Source organism: Urocitellus parryii, chromosome 6 (genome assembly GCF_045843805.1).
Source record: "Urocitellus parryii isolate mUroPar1 chromosome 6, mUroPar1.hap1, whole genome shotgun sequence".
NCBI lineage: Eukaryota > Metazoa > Chordata > Mammalia > Rodentia > Sciuridae > Urocitellus > Urocitellus parryii.
The window spans coordinates 181,918,250-181,938,500 of NC_135536.1; the positions used below are offsets into that span (position 1 = coordinate 181,918,250).

The 20,251-nt window shown below is 44.4% G+C and overlaps 1 non-coding gene across 1 annotated transcript; it reads right to left on the reverse strand.

The window, feature by feature from the left end:
- Positions 1-19,494: 19,494 nt before the first annotated feature.
- Trnav-cac (transfer RNA valine (anticodon CAC)) lies at positions 19,495-19,568 on the reverse strand. The gene has a single exon. It is a non-coding gene; the product is annotated as a tRNA-Val (tRNA).
- Between the last annotated feature and the right edge of the window lie 683 nt (positions 19,569-20,251).

Sequence of the window (20,251 nt, forward strand, 5' to 3'; positions counted from 1 at the left end):
GAGATAACCTCAAAAATGGGATCCTGCAACCAAATATATTAAGAAAACACAGCCTGCTAATGTCACAATAAACATTATTGTTCAGAGCTTATTCAGAGTTTTGAGGAATTCTCTTATAAATAAATCTCATTAACCCAGGGTTTCCCATCCTGACTTGATAACTGATCCGCTTTTGTGCAGAGTGACTATCAATGTTTCTACAAATACTGTCTCTTCCAAGGCCCGTGGACTATGTGACATCACTGCTGCTGATAATGACTCCAGGAGGCAGGTGTAAGCCGTATTCCACTAGACAGCTGAAGCAGTGAGACTCCAGAAGCCCAAGTACATTCTGTAAGTTTCCACAGCCAGTACCTAGCAGACTTGGAATTTGTCTGACTTCAAAGCTGGTCACCCAGTCTTTTGATTCAAACACACACACACACACATTTTAGTTGTAGATGGACACAATACCTTTATTTTTTTTAAATTTATTTTTATGTGGTGCTGAGTATCAAACCCAGTGCCTCACATGTGCTAGGCAAGTGCTCCACCACTAAGCCACAATCCCAACGCTGGCCATTTGATTCTTGAGACATGAGAGGATGAACTTAAGAAAAGCAGATACTATCCTAAATTAAAATCAAGGAAAGGAGGGCACATTTGCTGAACTTGGTGACCTCTACAGTATAAAACAGACGTAGAATGAGCTGCACATCAGAAAAGGAGACAAGGTGGAAAGAAGAAGAAAACACTTGGTAGCTCCTGAATGCTAACATATCTTCCCCACAAAGAGTTCTGATTTCAATTGTCCCTATCAACAGTTTTGGCTTCTGAGCCTCCACCCAGGTTGCTAGAGCCTGGAGGTCTGCCTAGATTGTGATCTATTTCATGTTCAGGTCTATTTTACTTCCTGATCAGCTCTGAATAGACCAGCCTCCTTTGCTGAGATCAAAGAAATAGCAGAGGAGATGTGAGATCAGAATCAAGGGGAGATAGAGCCTATCACCAAGGGGCAGAAAGGCTGGGTTGGCCCCATCTCTCAGACACTACAGCAATCAACTCTCAAGGTTTCCACCCACTGAAAGCTCCAGAAAGAGATGCTAGGTAGCCTGAGTCAATCAGTACCTGGAAGTTCGTTCATATTGTTTTCCACATTTTTTTATTGGTGATTCATATTTTTAAAACCACCATCTCCTCTCCCCCTTAGATGGTATCATTCAGTGTAGAGATGGAGTCTAGCTCCTTAAGGCTTTTTGTTCCTAACACAACTAATTTCCCCATTGAATAAGCCAGTTTGAATATGATTATTTGTTACTTGCAGCCAAAGGCATTCTTACACAGATTTTTTTTAAAGTTGTTATGACACAATATACAACATGATCATGATGGTAGGTGCCATCATCAAAGTATTCACCTAGTTTTCCAGTAAAAATCAGAAGAGAAAATCAGTTAATTTGGTGGGAAGGACCAAGAGAATTTGTTTCTGAACAGAATCTCTGAGGAAGGTTTGTTCACCAAAGTATGAACCAAGAAGGGGAAGAAGCATTACTGAGCTCCTATTGTTGAGAACTTCAGGTATGTTCTTGCATTGAGGAAACAAAGCACTTAAGAACTTTGCCCAATGCAACATCACTATTAATCAGCTCGGCCAACACTGAAACCCAAGTCCGCTTTATTGCAAAGCCACTGTGCCTACCACCATAGCATACTGGCCCACTGATGCCAACCAACCACAGAGTGGACACCCTTCCAAGACCTCAAAGCTTCTGAGCCCTAAAGGAGTCTAACTCCACACCATTGTGAGCTAAGCTGAGAGCAATGGGTTGAAGGGTGGGCCCAGCTCTCAGCCACCAGGCAAAGTGGGTACAAGAACTCTCCCACCTTCTGAGCCAATGGGTCTAGCAACCGGTGCTGAAGGGCTGTCCACTGCCAAGACACATGATTATGGGTGATTTTATAGGCATTGCAAGAATCCCTGCAACCAAGAACACAATTGAGGTGCTGTTATTGCTGATTTTTATTTTATTTATTTTATTTTACAAGAATCAAATTCTATTTCTGGACTGTGACCTTAAAATGAAATACTCAGGCAAGTCTCCTTATGAGTAGTTCTAAATTTCTATCACAAAAATAAATCTTGCATCATTTTAAGAAAAAAGAAGATGGTCCACAATTCTGCTGTGTGTTCTCAGTACCACATTTCTGTGCATTGGGAAATTAGACTCTTGGGAAAATCAATGCAAAAAGGGGGAAAACTTAGTAAGCCTGGACCTAAAATGAGAAGTGCCTCATTATTATTAGTGAATAATCACCTTCACATTAGTGAATTAACTTTAAAATATCAGGCTTAACTACTAATTAACCTCCAGCCTATGCTTTAAATAAATTTTATTATAGTTACTTTCCAAAGTAAAAATATCATTAATAACATATGTTCAATGTTATATATCTTTCATGTACTGTAATTAATAGAAAGTGATGGGATTTTTTAAATTTTTCCAAATCTGCATGTTTAAAAGGGTAATCAAGAATAAGGCTGGGACCATGGGGCAGGCAGGTATCAGATTATTAATGTCCAGGCAGGAAACTGAGTGGGCAATGTCCTAGAGGTCAAGCCTGGTACACACACAAGCAGCTCCCCAGCCAGTAGAAAAAGTCTGGTTGGGACATATGAGGTTTGGGGCCCAAGTAGGCATCCCTGAGTTCTTCCTGTTCCCAGACCCAGTTGGCCACATAGAAAGAGGCAGAGCTAAAAATTCAGATCCAGTGGAACCAGGCATTCAGCTTACATCCTGGTCACCAAGGAACCTGAGCAACCCAGAGCCTTCTCCCAAGGATGGGGAGGGGTCTCCCACACAGCTCCCCATTCCAGCCACAAGGCTCCCCATTCCAGCCACTTAGTATGTCCCTGAGAGCTGAGAGCTGTGAGTACCATTATGAAGAGTTACCCAGTGTCAGGCCCTCTAGGAAACCCTGTCCATGCCTTATTTTATTACAGCATCATAATGGCCCTGAAAGGTTGGTATGGCAGAGACAGGCAGGGCAACCAAAACCCATAATCCTCCACATTTCCCAGCATCCCTTGCAAAATATTTTAGGGTCATTCAGCTGGATTGTAGCCAGTGAACTAAAAGTAAAAGCAATGGACACCACTTCCAGGCCTAAACCCTAAAATAGAGGTCAGCACACATTTCCTATAAAATTCCAGGTGAGTGAACACTCCAGGCTTTGCGGGCCATATGGCTTCTGGTATGAAAGCATGGGTATATCTGTGTACCAATAAAACTTTATTTATAAAAAAATCAAGTGATGGATTAATAGTGCTTGTGAGTTTGCCAACCCCTGACCAAAAAAACTACCAATAAATCTTTACTCTCAGGTGACTTAATACAGATGATCCAGCAGAGAACCATGAGAAGGCCTAATGGGAAGACAGAGCCACCAAATAGAAGCCTCAGAGTCACTGCTGTGAAGGAGCCACTGACCCACATGGTACTGCAACAGAAGCAAAAAATAACTTGTATTGTGATAAGCCTGGCAGATGTGGGGGTTGTTATTAGCAGCTTTCATTGACAGACCTGACTAACAAGGTAGGTTGAATGGTTCTTTTTGACAGCTATGTAAAATGAGGACCAGGGAAGGAAGGGATACAATTTACAAAGCCAAGAAATAATAGAGGCAGGGCTTAGGAGGCCAGCTCATCCTGGTGCACTGGCAGCCCTCCCCTCCAACCCTGCTATCCCTGCCTCCAGGTGTGCTAGACCTGGGAGGCCAGTATGGGGCCTGCCACCGCCTTCTCAAAGGCCTTAGACCTTCCCCCCAAAGGCAGTGAGTCACACATGAATTTTAAATATATACCAAGCTTCAGTGTAGAAGTCAGCCCTGACATCTATAAAATGGCACTAAATCCTGCTTTTATGAGCTCTGGCTGCATTCTGCTGAGTGTTTTATCACACTCATTGGAAGTTTACTGAAGGGAGTTAATAACCCAAAAATGCTGGGACCTGCCCATCTTGGGACTGAGAAGTGAAACCTCCAGCCAATGACTGTGGAGACATTAGCATGTGCTAAAGACACCAGCCCCCTGCTCCACTCTGCCAGTCCAGCTATGCCCTCATTCTTCCACTCACCCACCATTCCTGCCAGCCACCAGCACCCAGGCTGGCCATCAGGTGGTTGGGGAAGGGCTCTGAGAGGGTGGCCTTTAAGCTGAAACCCAAGGTTAAGAAGAAATTGCCTAGGCCAGAAATGGAGGGAAGGTGTCTCAGAGAGAAGGAACAGCACAGGCAAAAGGCCTGAGTCCCATGACAACTAACCCAGACAGGAAAGGATTTCCAAGGACAAGTTCCTGAACAACCACAGACATTCAAAAAGGACACTGCTACGGTCTAAGAATGTCCCACGGGACTGGGAGCTTGGTCCTAGCATGGCAGTGCTGAGATGGTAGGACTTTTAAGAGGTGGGACCTCAGGGGAGGTCCTTAGATCACTTGGGGAACTGTCCTTGGAAAGGATTAAAGTAGATCTCACCAGATCCCTTATCTCTCACAAGAGCAAACTGTTATGAGAGCAAGCCCAAACTCTGAATTACTCTGGCTTCCTACTTTTAGAAGTGATCTCTTCCCCCCCTGACATGCTCCTGCAGGTCCTCACCAGAGCTGACTGGTGCTGACACCATACCCTTGAACCTCCAGAACTGTGAGCTTAAAAAGCGTTCTTACTTTATAAAGTTAGCCTGCCTCTGGAACAGTGTAACAGTGATGAAAACCAGACTAATACAGAGACTAAGGCAGAATACTCAGAGAGGTAGGAAGGAAAATCAGGCAGAAAGGAGCCACAGGTACTGAGAGGAACATGTCAAGGAGAAAGAGTTCAGTGGCATCAGATGCTAAGAGAAGCTAAGAAAGCAAAGAAAGAGGGCTCTTGGCTTTGGCAATGTCAAAGTCACAAATATTTATTCCCTACCTCCTGTTGGCCAGACTCTGTGCCAAGCTTCAGAGAAGCAAAAACAAAATGCAGGGGTTTGGGGACAAAGGAAAAGACAGAAAAATATGTGAACAATCACAGTAATCATGTTCAACACCATGGGATCCTAGAAGATGAGCAAAGAAACTTTACCTCAGAATCAAGGCAACTGCAGAAAGGAGAGTACATCTGAGTTGGGTTGTAAAGGATGAATAGGAGCTTACTAGGCAGTTGGGGAGACAGAGGAAACATCACAGGCAAAAGCATCAGAGTGATGCATTCAGGAATACAAGGAAGTCCTTTAACACGGGAGAGGCGAACCACAAGGTTGAGATAAAGGGGAGAGAGTAAAGGCCTTCTCAGCCGAGCCTAGGAGTTTGGGTTTATTCTCCAGCCTGTAGAGAGGCTTGGCGGGAGAAAATGGTCTCTGACTCTGGGTCTCAAGTCCCTTCCTTGGAAAGGATTAAAGTAGATCTGGGCTGAATGGCCTTGGACAAGACCCTCAGTTTTACCCTCTTTGCAGTGGGCAGATGAGACCCTCCTTGCCATGTCACACAATCTGTGAGTCTGTGGTTACCCTGCATGCGTTGGTGCTGCTCTGGGGCCCCTTCTGTTTGCATCTGACACAATAAATTTACCGAGTCCTTTCTAATGTTCAGAGTCACAATTTGCCTGGAGTTTTTGTGAAGGGCTAAAACCCTCTTGGGGCTCACAGTGCCACCAGCATGTGAAGAGCCTTGTTCCCAACTCCCTGGTGAGGATGAGAAGTGAGGACTCCATTGTGGCCCCCCGGGGAAGGGCTGACATTTGGTAAGATGTCTGTATTTAACTCCCGCAGCTTGACATCTGTTTCCAATTAATTTGCCCGGGTTAGGAGGGATGCTGGCCAGAGCACAGGATTCCGGCTCAGTCCCAGAGAGACAGAGAGAGGCAGCCACAGGGTTAAGCTGAGCCTGGTCCCCTACTTGGTACCCCTACCCCACACCCCACCGCCAGAGCGCCTTGATCTTCAGGAACCCCCGGCCTGCAAGGCACCCAAGACCTGGTCCACGCCCACCTCTGCAGTTTTCACTTCAGCAATGCCAGGTGTGTCTTTTGAAGAATGTTTTAAAAATCCAGTGTCTCTGGATGTACTGAAAAGAGGGGAGTGGGGACTAAGGGGTAGTCTTAGTGAGACTGAGGTAGGCAGGAGCCCCATCAGACCTAGATGACAGTAGGAAGGAGTTTGTGTGTTTAACCAAGGTCTTGTGGGAAGTGACATGGTCCAATTTACATGTTTAAAATAACTCTCTGGCTGTTCATGGAGAATGGGTTGAACAAAGGCAAGACTCGGAAAGGTCCTTGAACTCCACTGTCTATCCCAGCTTCCGCTGGCTACCGGAAGTACTTGAAATATGGCTAGTGTGATCAAGAAACTGAATATTTTTATTTTCTTTAAATTAAACTTAAAATCAAATACTACTTTATTCAGCTATTTAAAAACTTATGTATGTTTGGAACAACTTGGGTATGTGAATCTACTTTTCCAGCTGTAAATTATATAACATCTAAATGCAGGCCAAGTGTTTCTGATGAAGATTTAGCATTCACCCTGAAATGTGCTGTCGGTGTAAAGTGCATGTGAGATTTTGAAGACTTCAGACAAAAAAATAAAATTAAGACGAAGGTAAGGTGTCTCGATATTGGTTTATACTGATGATGTCAAAATGAATATAGTGAGTTAAATAAAAAAGACTACTCCACATTGAAGTCACATATTTTTGTTTTATTTTGTTTTATTTTTTTCAATGTAGCCCCCAAGAAAATGTAAACGTTAGTGCCCAGCTCTTACGAGGCTTCCACAGGAGAGCACGGAGTTGGAAGAAATGATGGTCAGTTAGACTAGGGTAGTAGTGGTAGCTACTAAAAGGAGATGACAAATAGGAGTTCCAGAGGTTGCCTTGGCAGAGATCTGGCTGATAAACAGGATGTTGGGAATGAGTGAAGAAGGGAAGGGAGATATCAAATGTTCTGGCTTGAGAATTTGGAGGGACAATGGTGCCATGTCCTTGAAGCAATGGCAGGGGACTAGGGTTTCTTAGGGTCATGCCAGATGTTATATTTTGGATACAAGGTGCCCCCCCAACAATTCCTGTGTTAATATAGGAATATTCAGAGGCAAAATAATTAGATTATGAAAGCTATAACCTAATTGGTTCATCCTAGTTGTAATGGAGTAACTGGGTGGTAATTGTAGGCAGGTGGGACATGGCTGGAGGAGGTCACAGGGGTGTGCCCTGGAAAGGTACATCTTCCCTGCAGTCCCTTCACTTTGCTCTCTCTGTTTTCTGGCTGCCCATGAGCTGAGCAGATTTCCTCCACTAAACCATGATGTTCTGCCTCATCTCATGCCCAGAGCAATGGAGTCGCCAACCATGGACTGAACCTCTGAAATAAACTTTTCCTCCTCCAAACTTATTCTTGTCAGATATTTTGGTCACAGCAACAAAAAGCTGACTAATACACCTTGCAGGTTTGAGATGCCTGCAAGGTGTCAAGCAGACAGTTGGATAGGCAGGCCTCATACCCAAAAGCGAAGTCTGGGATCTAAATTCAGAAGCAACCATTTGGGAAAACTGCATCCCTCCTCTGTGTAAGCACCTCACCCCAGACAGACATGGGTGTCAATCTACTCACTTGCACTCTCAGTTATGACAAGATCTTTTGAACATGAAATACACTCTCTGGCGTTGCATCTTCTCTGGATACAAACAGCTCTCTCCTCTTCATTACCCTTCCCCCACAGATGCCCCCTCCTTGGCTCACCCGCCCCCCCTCAAACTCACCAGGCAAAACACTGTGGCGAAGGCACCCATGGCAGGCAATCTTCAGCAGCAAACTGTGGGTCAGGATGTTTGCACAAATGCCTCACAGCATCATTTATCTTGAGCGATGTCAACTCGAAAAATGTTAGTTCATGTCACTGTCAGAGTAAATGCCAAAAATTAGCTTTCTTTCATCAGAAAACGGAATAATTAACTTTGCAACTGTTTCCAAAACTGCTAATTAATGGGTTTTACCCACTTGATTTGTCAGGCTACACTGTGAGCTGAACAGCAGCCTCAGCCCCTGGAGGATTCCCGTTCTCCCCTTGTCTCTGTCCTCGCCAAAAGTTGGAAGAAGTTATAGGTAAACAAGGGGAAGGCCAGAGGAAAACACTGCTATTTTGGAGGAGGGAGTTTTTCTTTTTCTTTTGGTCTTCTATCACCTTTCTCTCCTAGGTCATTGTCTCCTGTTGACCTCAAAATTGCAGGGCTCATTGTCCCTAAACTCAGAGGTCAAATCAGATTCCTGTCTGTCTCCCTCATCCAAGGTGGGAGAGCCCTGGAGGTAGACAGAGGAGGATTCAAAGGCCAGCTCTGGTCCTTATCAGCTGTGTGACCCTAAGCAAGACACTCCCCTCTCATAACCTCTCTTTCCTCTTCTATAAAATGGGATACATGGTAGCAACACCAGGTTGCTAAAAGCTTAAAGGTAATAACAAATTAAAGCCTCAGGCACCGTAGTTCAGATACAGCACATCCTTCAATGACAAGGCTGTTACTCCCTCTATTCCCGTCTCCTCCATCCCCGGACCTGGCCAGGCTCAGGGTGGATTTCACCTGGATTGTTGCCTCTTCACCGAACCAGCTTGCCCTCTGTGATTGCCAGAGAAATTTCCCCACTGCGAAAATCTGAGCATTGGCGAGACTGGATTATTGGTCCCAATTCTGACACCGCCATATCAGGATTATACATCCACACCCTACGCCCCATAACTTTCCAGGGTCTCCAATTTCAGGTGGAGTGAACTTGCACATGGCACTGATTTTTTTTCTTAATTGTGGTAAAACACATAAGAGAAGATTTGCCATCTTCTCTTTCACCTGACTGCTATAATACCAGTTGCCAAGAGCATTGCCTTCTCTGGAGAATGGCCATTGGCTCACCAGATTGTCGGATTGTAGCCAGTGGATTAACCAAGGAGGGGTGTATGAAGGGCTTTGTGGGGAGACAAATGCTAGAGCAATTTTGGCTTCAGGGCTTTCCTCAGAACCAAGCCCAAACTGACATCACATCTTTACTGAAATTCTTTCTGCTGCTTCCTTAACCTCCTGCTCCTGAGAGTTGGCCCCAGAGAAACATTGTCATGATGATGTTCATGAGCAGGAAGAAGTGGTTGTCCTATAGGCCACTGAGATTTGAGGCACTTTGTTACATGCACTAAGAACTGATACAACTAGAATCCATAAAACACGGAACACTATCTAGCCATTAAGAATGATGGGAGTTTAGTGTGTTGACTTCAAAACACATCAACTTGGCGATTTTGCTTTTTAAAAAAGTTGGTCACAAAACAGCATGTATGACAGTAGTCTTTCTGCTAAAGAAAACTGACACCTGGTCCCATTTGGATTTTCATCTACAGTGAAATCTCTGGCAGGGTTTTGAGGGAGTTAACAGTGTTTATCCTGTGTGCTGGGATGATAGATAATTGTGACTTTGTCTTTGCACTTATTTTAGACCATTTGGTGTTTAAATGGAATTTTATCTTTTTATTTAAGCTTCTTAAAGCAAAAAAAAAAAATGTTACTCTCTTACTCATTTTTAAGCATATACTTCAGTAGCATGGAGTACATTCACATTCTATACTGCATCTTGGGGTCTCTCCTCACCTGCAGAACTGAAACCCTATATTCATTCATTGATAACTTCACATCCCTTCCTCCCTGCAGCCTGGAAACCATCATTCCACATCTGTCCCCATGAATTTGATGACTCCTGGTCATTCATAGAAGTGATATCATACAGTATATGTCTCTGTGACTGGCTTTTTCACTTAACAGATGTCCTCAAGGCTCATCCTTGTCATAGCCTGGGTCAGAATCTCCTTCCTCTTTAAGGCTGAATAATACTCCCATTGATGTTGAACTTGGCCACGTGACTTACTTTGGCCAATGAAATATTAGCAGAAGGACTTGCGGTACACAAAGCCTTAAGTGAGCTGGTGTAGCGGGACCTGGCCTCTAAGGCTCCAGTGAAATGCCATGAGGAGACCGCGCCCCATACAGCTGCCAACTCTTCAGCCTGAATCCCCCAATGACAAATAGACTTGAGTCCCCCTGGAGGCCTGGAGTCCGGCCTGTTGCAACCAAACCCAGTCAAGGTAAATGGATACTTAAATGACCCATAGCATAAAGCATTTGAGAATTGGTTTTTAGGTGGCAAAAACTAACATGAAGCATGTTACTCTCTCTTCCTACTGCGTGCTGTTGACTATCTCCAAGAACCCCGCCCCCCAACTCTAGCTGAGATCTGTGTTCTAGCATAAAGGGTAAAGGGTGGGCTGCAGGAGGCAGGCTACTGTCAGGAAGCTGCAAAGGTGGTCTAAGCAGGACTGAAGAAGACTCAAGGTATCGAGGGCCTGGCCAGCACGCACTGATCTAGGATTTGTTTCAGGATGTCACAAACCTACAGTGCTGGGACCAGGGCCGCTGAGGGTCCCTTCCCTACAACCCCACCCCTGCCAAGTGCCCTCCCAAGTTCCTCAAATATGTACTTGAAAGCAGACAGGAAGGCTCTTGATACCCCATCTTTTTTATTCCCAATTAAACTTCAGGTTGATACCCCATCTTGTCCCTGCTCAAGGACCGCTTTCCCATCACAGCATGTCCCAAGGGCTGCAGTGACCCAGCACAGAGTCTGCTGGTGAATTCCATCCCTGGTCAAATACCTCCAGTGTCCCAGGTACTCTGGTGGACCTATTGTCCCTAGAAGTGGACGACAGACACAGTCCCTGCCCACCTGGAACTGGCTTTGTTATCAAGGAGATGGGATCTAAAACACATGTAATAGAACACAAGGATAAAAGCACACCCTACCAAGTCGTTGCTAGGTACAGTCATTATACTAGGTGTTTTGGGTAAACTATTAGATTTAATACTCACTACATCCCTAAGAAAGAATTAGTATTTTTTTTTATTTTGTTTTTACAGAATGAAGAAAGACAAGAAAGATTCGGTAGTTTACCACGGCTGGAGACTACTGAAGCCGGAATTTGGGGACCAGCAGTCTGACTCTAGACTCGCCTCCCTGACCATTTCCCCGCTGCCTCACACTCATTCCTTTATTTAACTGTTCTTTGAGTGTCTACTCTGTGCCAGGCCTGGAAATCTGTGTCATTGAATAAAATAGGCAAAAATCCCTGGAGCTTCCAGTTCAGTGCAAGGACAGACGTTAGTAAAATTGAAAGATAAGTCCTGTCGTATGTTGTAAGAGGATATTCTGTAGAGAACAGTAAAGCAGAAGCTCAGTGATGGGGAGCCTCTCTGAGATTGGTCAGATGGATACCTAGGGTGCTCCAGGCGGACATCTCTGTGGAGATGGATGTCTAAGCAGAGACTTCAAGGAGATGAAAGAATCAGTCACACAAGTACTAAGGGAACAGCATTCCAGACAGAGGGAACAGTACATGCAAAGACCTAGGGGCAGAAATGTGCCTGCCTTCTCCCAGGAATAACAAGGAAACCAAAATGGTTGGAGCAAAGAGACCAAGAAGATGCAGGAAAGAAATGAGGCTAGAAATGGTGCAGGGGGCTGGGGTTATGGCTCAATGGTAGAGCACCTGCCTAGCATGTATGAACACTGGGTTCAATCCTCAGCACCACAAAAAAAAAAAAAAAGCAATAAATAAAATTTTAAAAATTTTTTTAAAATATTTTTTTTAATTATTATTTTTTTATTGGTTGTTCACAACATTACAAAGCTCATGACATATCATATTTCATACATTAGATTGAAGTGGGTTATGAACTCCCAATTTTACCCCAAATGCAGATTGCAGAATCACGTCGGTTACACATCCACAATTTTACATAATGCCCAATTAGTAATTGTTGTATTCTGCTACATATTCTGCTAAAATATTTTTAAAATATTTTTTTAAAAAACACATAGTGCAGGACTATTGATGAAGGCCTTTGGGGCCATTTCAAAGGACTTTGGGACATGGAGAAGCCCTCCATGCATATTGCTGAGTGAAAGAAGCCAGTCTGAAAAGGCTACATACTGTATGATTCCATCTACATGACATCCCAGGAAAGATACTGTTACAAAGATGCTAAAAACATCAGTGGCTGCCTGAGGTTCTGGAGGGGGCCAGCAGGGGTGACCAGGTGGAGCACAGGGGAGTTCAGGGAAACACTTCCGAGTGGAGCTGTCACAATGGTTCTGACAAACCCATACAATGCACAGCATAAGAATGAACCCTAGTGCACATTCCAGACTTTAGTCAATAACAGTGTATGGGTATTGTTTATCAGCTGTCACAAATGTGCCACACCCTGTAAGTAACAGAGAGGGGCGAGGAAGAGGGGCAATGGGGGAACTCTGTATTTTCCACTCAGTCTTCCTGTAACCCTAAAATTTCCCTAAACCATGAAGACTTTATTTCTTAAAATAGAAAATGGACTGGCTATTGTATAGGAGATGAGGAGACATCCGAGGCCAGGGAGGACTCACATCCTCTGATTTTTTTTTCCAGCAGGATCCCTTGGGCTGCTCTGCAGGGAACTAAAGGGGCCAAGGCTGAGGGTGGCAGACAGTGAAGCCACTGAACAATCCAGGCAAGAGGCAGAGGTGTTTTAGACCGAGTGGTGGCTGTCGTGAGGTCAGAGCAGCAGAATAGAACCAACAGGATCTTCTAAGGGATATGGGGTCAGAGGGTCAGGTGGAAGCCCCACCCAGCATCCTGCTGCTTACCAGTGGCAAAATAAGCACATACTAGTGATGTCAGACAACATGGAAAATAGCCAGGATGATTTAGCTATTATTATGTAATTTTAGAAGATTATCAATATGACCCAATAATCCTAACTCTGAGTATATACCCAAAGAAATTGAAATCATGTGTTCATTTCATTTTCTGTTTTTGTTTTTGTTTTGAGAGAGGTGGGGTGCCAGGGATTGAACCCAGGCACTTAACCACTGAGCCACATCCCCAGCCCTTTTTATGTTTTATTTTGAAACAGGGTCTAACTGAATTGCTTGGGGCCTCACTAACTTGCTGAGGCTGGCTTTGAACTTGTAATTCTCCTGCCTCACGCTCTAGAGCTGCTAGGGTTACAGGCATGTGTCACCACACTCAGATTCATTTCAGTACTATTAACAGTAATCAAGACAAGATATGGAAACAACCAAAGTGTCCATCTAGAGAAGAGTTCATAAAGAAAATGCGGCAGGCACACACACACACACACACACACACACACACACACACACACACACACAAAGGAATCGTACTCAGCCATTAAAAAGGAGGAAATTCTGTCATCCATAACATCAGTGGAACTGGAGGGTCTTATGCTAAGTGAAATAAGATAAACCAGGCACAGAAAGAAAAACATAATTTCACTTATGTGAAAGCTTTAAAAGTGGATCTCGTGAAAACAGAGAGCAGAAAAGTGGCTACCAGAGGCCGAGAGGGAGAGGGGGAAATTGGGGATGGGCAGCCATTGATCAAAGCCTCACTGAGATTGGTTGGCACATTTAGGATGGGGTGCAAGTGGGTGGAAGAACCAAACAATCCTGAGACCCCTGGGACCCTGGGGATTGCAACTGAGTAAAGTTCCTCTCTCTCTCTTCCTCCCTCCCTCTCTCTCTCTCTCTCTCTCTCTCTCTCTCTCTCTCTCTCTCTCTCTCTCTGACCAATCAGCCCTCCCTGCTGATGTGTGGTTGGGAGGACCACATTTAAGGTTTGAGCAATGGGGGCCCAGCTATGGTTCAGATAAGGTTTGAACATGTCCCCAAAGTGTTCATGTGTTGAACCGAATCCCCATTGTGAGGTATTAAGAGGACAGAAACTTAAGCTGTGACATTTAGAGGCAGGATCTTTGGGGGCAATTGGGTTTAGAGAAGGCCATGAGGGTGACGGTTTCATAGGAAGAGAGAGAGAGATCAGAGGAGACACACATGTGCCCTAACTGTCTCTTGTCATGTGATGCTCTGCATCACTTTGGGACTCTGCCAGTAAGAAGGTCACCACCAGATGCAGGGCTTCAAGCTCTTGTGGTGATGAGTTATTAGCAACAGAAAACAAGCCCACACAGGGTCCAACAGAGGAGAGGTGCCTGGGCCCGCCACACACACTCTATTGAGAGACAGAAGCAAGTTCATAGGCTGGTGTACCTTGGCCACTGGCCTGCCAAACAGCCCAGGAGCTTTTATCTGCATTTTGTAGATGTAACATACATGGGACCAGAATGAGCCCAGGGTTGGTGACACCAGTGATTGGCCCATTAGGGATGACCTAGCTGTCAGATCAGAATGGATGCAGTTATGACTTGGTCTTGCTACCATTTTTCTGTTTATAACACTCTTGATTATTTCATCGTATAAGCCATTTAATCTATGATTAGCAAGTTGCTAAAATTCTTGTAATCTATATGTGAAACATGTCTTGTGAATTCTGCCTGAGTCTCCCAAGCTATCTCATTGTGTATATGTAACACATCCTCTAAGTTTTGCCTGCCTGGTAAGCCGCCAGTTTATGTGCCAGATACTTCTATGCCAAATACTTCCTAGGAGGTTCATTCATCTTTTGGGGTTTTTTTTTTTGTCCTTTACAGTTGAATTTCATATTCTCAGACAATGAGGCAAACACATTCTACACTTTCACACCACCCACTGACTGCCCTGCAAATCCACCACCTCCACCCCGCATAAGCTGCAACCATCTTTCATGGATCAATCTCTTAACTTATCTGCTGCTGCCATACTGACCACCCCACAGCATCCAAAGGGTAGTTTCTGAAGGGGAAAGGGCTCTCGGCTCAGCCTGGCTATGAAGCCTGAACCCCTGATTGGCAGCAAGACCTATCTTGATAATAGCCTCAACTCTCTCCCCATCACTTCAAGCCCCACCATTCCTACTCTACTCTCCCCACAATATGCTCACAATCAGTCCTGCCTTTGCCTACACCCTGCCTAGAATGAGCCCTTCCCCGTGGGTCTGCTCAAATCCTACAATCTAAAGACCCAGCTCAGCATCACTTCCCCTGGGAACCATTCTTGGATTCCCTCCCCAATAAATATTCAGGAAGGAAAGAAAGAAAAGAGAGGTGCTGGGGGAAGGGAGGATAGAGAGAAAAAAGGAAGAAGAGACTCACAATCAACTCAGTAGAGAAAGGAATACTGCCAGAGGTGATAATTGCCCAGCCTCTTTAGGCATGTAGGCAAGCGAAAGACTGAATGGTGTTTGGGGAAAACTGCCACAGTCTAGCTGGGCACAAAATCATGAGCCACTCAATCAGGAACAAACTTTATTTTTGAAACTGCAGCCAATGCCCCGAACGTGCCCAGGAAGAAGCCAGTCCACACACGCGGCGGCGTTCTCCCGGAACCCCAGAACAAGTTCCTCCCCGGGAATTCCCTCCTACTGTACTTCCCCAACCAATGGGAACTCTCCAGGAGTCCCGTAGCAGGCTGAGGTGAACAGCAGGAGTCCAATATCCATATGAATGCAAATCTTAACATAATCATATCATCTCAATGGCTAGCTGGTGTCACCTTTCAACTGAAAGTGCCATGCATCATATTACTTGGCTGTGGCTCTTAGCAGAAAACCCATCAAGGAAATGATTCAGCATTCAGCAGAACATGCAATTGGACCAGATGCAATCTACCATCTTGCCATGGAGTCTGGGTGTTCCAATTACCTCTGGGTGTAAAACAAAGGGTCCCAATACTTAGTGGCTTGAAACAGCAACTGTTTTATTGGGTCTCATGATTCTGTGGCAGAGTTCACCTGGGCCTTTTTCTACTCTGTGTGGCGTTGACTATGCTCACTTGGTATTCATCCAGTAGCTGGGCTGGGCAGGGCTGGAGGGTCCACCATGGCATTTCTCAGACTTGTGGATCTCAGCAGGAACCTACTCCTCCCTGTCTCCATGTGGACGCTGGGCCTGTCTGGTGTGTCCAGCAGTGTGGTCAGGCTTCTGACATGGCAGACTTCAGGAGACCAAGTGAGAGCTGCCAGTGCATTTGAAAACTAGGCCCAGAACTGGCATGGTGTCATGTTTTTCCCTATTCTACTGGTTAAACAGTCACAGATCAGGCCAGATTCAAACAGAGGGTAAGTAAACTTTCCCTCTTGATGAAAGGAGAATCAAACAAATTGCAGCCATCCCTAAAATCCTGAAGTAGAGGTGATGAACACAGCTCCAGAAAGACTGACCAGGCCAGGGAACAGACAGAAAGCAGCTCCCAAAACCCCAGGGAACAATGACTATTTGAAATAATAGATATTTATTGTCATTCAAAACCAGGCAGTTGTGGGGGGAGGTAATTTGTCACACAGCAATAGAATACAAATCCACTCACCTTCTCCAAAGCTGACCTTCTGTTCATGTCCAAGACAGGGTCCTGGGTGGACCATGAGTCGGTAATGTATTTCAAGATGGAAACCTGAAGTTGGAGAACTTAAGAAATTTATAAGACCAGATCTTCATAATCTATCCTCAGGGACAGTTCTCATTTGTGTATTTATTTAACAAATATTTGTGAGTGCCTAGCCTGAACTCTGCACTAAACAAAATGCTGGAGGGAAGGAAGGTGAGTTAAAGCACATAGAGTCCCCAAAATTATGGGCCTCTCTAAGAAGATCCTGCTCCAGGCCCTGTCCTGCCCATAACCTGAAGGTTCTCCCCATGGCAGATATTGCCAGATGAAAATGGGCCCGTGCCACTTTATTATTCACATTCTCTGCTCCAAGACCTCCCGCTCTTCTATGTCTTCTTCTGTCTCCTTGGCTTCTGACCACTGGGCTCATTTCTGTTATCAACTCTCAGCCCACTGCTTGGCTTAACTCGGCCTTTTGACTTCCTCATAAGCCACAATCTCCCCAAGTTCCAAATCAGATGCAGATACCATGCCATCGCAGGGCATCAGAGCTCAGAGCCAGACCCGGAAGTCATGCCAACACTCCGGAAGTTGTTCAGGATTCATTCTTCCCTGTGCCTCCACAGGCCAGCTCCTCCCTCAGCTGAACACTGAGAGAAACATCCCTGGGTGTGTGAGGAACACAGGCCTGGCTCTCTGCTTCCCCTTGGGCCTGAGCCATTGTCCCCAGCCAGCCAGGCGCATCTCTCGGAAGCACCATCTCCTCGGGCACTTTTTCCTGCTCTGTCTGGATTGGGCTCATTTACTAAAAATTAGTTGGGAATGAAAAAAGCCCCTAGTTTATTAGCGTGCTATTATTCCCCACCCGCCATCCCCTGCAGCATGATGGATTGCCTGGTGAGGGGACACAGCCCCAGCCTGGGAGTGAGCAAGCTCTGATCGGTCCCCGGCGCAGACAGATGGGGAGGCCGAGTCCTGACCATGATTGATTAGCTCTGCAAAGCCTGTTGAGCGGAGTTCCATCAAGATTGATGCTTTCTCCTCATAACAGCATTTCCAAAAAGTTTCTATTACGTTTTGATTATGTTTATAGAATCTCGCTGGTCCGGGGGAAGATGCAATCTCGTTCCTTCCCTGTGTGCATCTGCGTGGGCCGCCACAGTGCCTCACACAGCCCTGCCTGCTTGGCCTCTGCAGAGTGACCCGCACTTTCTGGGCAGTACACAGGACTTGTGTGGCCTCCCAAGATCAAGCTGGAGGAAGCTAATGTCCATTGTCCCAGTGCCCAAAGGCCAGCTTCATGGCAGCTCTGGTTTCCAAGGGCCAACTACCTCAAGGACTCGCAGGCTTGGGCCTGAAAGAAACAGTAACTCCCTAAGCAAAGGTCATTTTCTGAGATCTGCATGCTGTCTGGGAAGAGACTAGGGACCTGCATTTTTCTACCTGGTTCCCAAGGACACAGTAAGACCAGGTCAAGTGTATGATAAATACCATTTTCAAATATGTACCTGAATCTGTGTGTGCATGTGTCTCCCCCACTTTACTCCACAGGCATCTGAGTGATACACAGGAAATGATGAAAAAGGAATAAAAAAGAATAATTAGGAAAAAGCAAATCTGGCTAGAATGTCAGGACCAAAAGGGAAAAAAATAAATAAATGTATATGCAGCACAGAAAACCCTACACAGTCTTTATGCTTGGGCCTTTAATGTGGTCTGAGTTTCCTGACAGTCCAAGTGAAAAGGAAAATAAAAATCAGTTATTTTGTTTTATTCTTGATGTCACTGTTAGGAAAAAGTTTTCCCAAAAAAGCCAGTTCCTTGCAGGAATCATAAAGTTTCTTCAGGTTTTATTCTAAAAGAAATCTGTACCAAAAAGTACAAGAGAGACTTTCTCACAGAGTCCAAGAGACTTTGAGAATTATGTTAAACTAGGGTTTCTCAACTTCAACCATTAACATTATGAGATAAATAATTCCTTGTTTGAGGGCTGTCCTATGAACTATAGTAAAGTTTGTTTGTGGTCTCTACCCACTGGATGCCAGAAGCAAAGCTGCCTCAAGTTATGACAGCCGAAAATGTCTCCAGGCACTGTCAAATATTCCCAGGGGTGGAGTTGCTAGAGTTCACAAATAAAAGTTCTGGATGCCCAGTTGAATTTGAATTTCAGATTTATAAAATGAATAACACTTTAGTATAAGTATGCCCCATGCAATATTTATTACATGACCTATTTATGCTAAAACAGTGTTCTTTTTCATCTGAAATTCAAATGTAACTGGCCATCCTGCATTGTATCAGTAACCCCATCTGATTGGCAACATTCTCTGATGGGAACCTTTCAAACATGATGCATTGCAAAGTACCCACTCCCCACTCCCCAGGCCATATTTTTTTAATGTGTTATAATGATGCAAACATATTTTTCTCCAGTGCTTCTTCTAATTCATAGATGACCAATAGCTCATCTTCTATTTTGTATCTCAGCAGTAAAACTTAATTGTGACATATCTTGAACATAAATGACATGCTTTTTTTCCAAAACAAAATAATAGTTCAAGACTCTAGTTAAGAACAACTGAGTTCAACAATGCCCTCCAAGTAGCTCTTTGGGTAATGCAGCCAATGGAACGGTTCCATAAGGCTGTTTTTTTTAGCATCCATAGAAGAAATGGAGGGCATAACCCTAAAATGTAACTTAGGAAGAACAATTCTACAGAGTTATGAACAATATCATCTTTCCACACTTTTTCTCTGACAGTCCTGCGTGATCTAGGGATAAAACTCAGAGATATTATGCTCAACCTATCCCTAGCCTAACTGCCCAGAATTCCTCTCACAAAGGCAATGGGATGGTAGCTCCCCTGGGCCGGATGGCCCCTTACTAGCTTCCTGAAGCCACTGGGACTCTGAAGAAGGCTCAAGCCATCTTTAGCAATAATCCATTCTCTCAAAATAGCTAAAAGAGAGGACTTTATTTTTACCACAAATAAATTAAAAGTATTTGAGGTAATAGATATGCTAATTATCCTGATTTGATCATTCCACATGTATACCTATATAAAAACACCACATTGTATTAGTATGTTAATAATTTTGTGTGTGTGTGTGTGTGTGTGTGTGTGTGTGTGTGTGTGTGGTGCTGGGGATTGAACCCAGGGCCTTGTGCATGTGAGGCAAACACTCTACCAACTGAGCTACATCCCCAGCCCCATAAAAAGTTTTTAATTTAATTTAAAGAGAAGAAAAATCTATCCTAGGGTTACTCAATTCTAAAAATTAACTAGGCATTTGGGAAAATGCATTATACTAAAATAAATCTCAAATATAAAATGAAATATAAATTAAATCGGGGCTGGGGATGTGGCTCAAGCGGTAGCGCGCTCGCCTGGCATGCATGCGGCCCAGGTTCGATTCTCAGCACCACATACAAACAAAGATGTTGTGTCCGCCAATAACTAAAAAATAAATATTAAAATTCTCTCTCTCTCTTTCTCTCTCTCTCACTCTCTCTTTAAAAAAAAAATTTAAGAATAGGGGTTGGGGTTGTGGCTCAGAGGAAAAGCGCTCTCCTAGCATGCGTGAGGCACTGGGTTCAAAATCTATCTGTGTGTGCATGGCCTTTGCTTACGGGGTTACTTTACTTTCAGGCTCAGCACCTCATAAAAACTAAATAGAGGTATTGTGTCCACCTTCTACTAAAGAATAAATGTTTTTTAAAAACTTTAAGAATAAACATGAAATTGAAGGGCTGGGCTGTGGCACAGTAGTAGAGAGTTCACCTAGCATGTGTGAGGCACTGGATTCGATCCTCAGCACCACATAAAAATAAAATAAAGGTATTGTGTTCACCTACAGCTATATATATATATATATATATATATATATAT